This window comes from Monodon monoceros, unplaced genomic scaffold (genome assembly GCF_005190385.1).
Source record: "Monodon monoceros isolate NGI ecotype Baffin Bay Population unplaced genomic scaffold, NGI_Narwhal_1 Super_Scaffold_11, whole genome shotgun sequence".
NCBI classification, from domain to species: Eukaryota; Metazoa; Chordata; class Mammalia; order Artiodactyla; family Monodontidae; genus Monodon; species Monodon monoceros.
In genome coordinates, this window is record NW_021703767.1 from 8,717,749 (window position 1) to 8,719,707 (window position 1,959).

Below are 1,959 nucleotides of genomic sequence, written 5' to 3' on the forward strand. Positions count from 1 at the left end.
CTGGGGCCAGGAGACAGAAAAGGGCAACACAAGGGCAGCCCAGTGGGCTGGAGGTGATGCTATGGGGGTCTGGAGGGGGCCGGGCAAGCATGCCCAGAGGGGCCCGCATGGAGCTGGCGAGGGCGTGTGAGGACCCTAGGACAAGAGGGGGCAGGGCGGGGATGGGGCCACACTGGCCTAGGCAAAGGGGCTGAGGTGGTAGTTCAGTGTCCTTTCCAGAAATAGTGACTGAGCTGGGAGGGGGCACCCCATCCATTTGGGGGGCTGGTGGGAGACGAAATGGAGAGGTAGGGGGAGGGAGCGTGGAGGAGGCCAAGGTCCCGATGTGGCATCAGGCAGGGGACCGCCGAAGGGCTTCTGCACAGCATCCAGGTTTGCGAACACCAGTGACCAAGCGAGTGGGGTTTGGGCCGGACGGCAGGGGTCCCACAGGGGGCCAGGCCGCGCTCAGCTTACACCCGCCGGCTTCCCACCCCTAGGAGCCTCCTGCTGTTCACCGGCGCCCTCGTACCTCCTGCTTGTGTTCTGTTCACTTTAATGGCGGTGAACAAAACACTCCTCCACAAAGGCCCAGTGTGTGGAAAGTTGGGGCCGCCCGTCCTCAGCGTCACACCACATTTATCCTGGGAGAGAAGTGGGGAGTCGGGCATTTATCAGGACGATGTGATCGATGCAGACACGAGGGATCCGGAGTAATTAGGTAAAAAGCCCCTCTGTCTCTTAAGCACCACTTGGCTGGGGCTGTTTCTGCCGAAATCATCTGGAGATCGGCCTGGGCTCTGCAGGCCCCTGGATGTGGGGTGTGGGAGGGCCTGGCAGCGGCTCCTCCCACCTCTGGGGAGGCCAAGGTGGGACCCCAAGGGCAGGTATTCTGCAGGGCAGTGGGCTGGGAGGCAGCTCTGCGTCTAGGGGTCAAGTCCTGGGGTGTGTTTGGAAAGTGCCTCCTCTGTCCCGCCTCCAAGTCCCTGGACCCCATGGTGCTAGGGTGACGGCACACATCTGTGGGACAGACACCCAGGATCACCGCTTCCTCTGATGCCTGGCTCTGTGCTGTGAGCAGCTGGTCCCTGCATACCCCCAGGAGATGCTTCTTTCCAGGGAAGATGTTGGGTCCCTAGCGCTCATCCCTACCAGCTTCCAGATGCAGCGAGAGCAGGGTGTCCACTCCGTGGGATCAGCTGTCTCTGTCATAACCACACAGAGAGGGTTTCCTCCCAGCTGTGGACGCCACGCTTGCCCAGCTTTGGGGTCTTGGTGGGGTTTCTCTGTAACCCTCCTGTGAGCGGATACGCCACTTCATTATTGTTTCTTTTCTTTTTCTTCTTAAAAACTTTTTTTCACTTTCTACTTTATATTGGAGTGGAGTTGATTAACATTGTTGTGTTAGTTTCCCGTGTATGACAAAGTGATTCAATTATGCATATATGTGTATCTATTCTTTTTCAAATTCTTTTCCCAGTTAGGTTGTTACAGAATATTGAGCAGAGACGATGGGCCACCTCAGTAAATCCTCCACATTCAAAGCAGTTTTTAGGGCCCACAGGCCAGACAATGTCCTAGAGGCTGGGTGCGAAGGTCACTGAAACGCAGCCTCAGGCCTCCCAGCGCGGGGAACGAGGTGGGAAGCAGACGGGCACTCGAACAGGATGCAGTGCAGGTTGGCGAGGGCTTCGCGGGCAGCGGTGCATCTACCTGCAGGGTTAGAGCGGGCACCCCAAGAAGGCAACCTGCGGGCTACATCAGGACGGCTACGGGAGCCTTCCTCACTAGGAAGGGGGGCATCGTCGGAGGAAAGGTCGGACGCACGTAGGTCGGAAAGGGCCCGGAACCTTGTGGGGTGGAAGGGGAGGGACAGAGGAAGGGAACCATTTCCACCTTGGAGCCCCGCTGCTCACAATTCAGGTTCCCGGAGAGAGACTCCCACGGGCCAGCTCCCACCCATCCTGTGCCCAGCTCTCG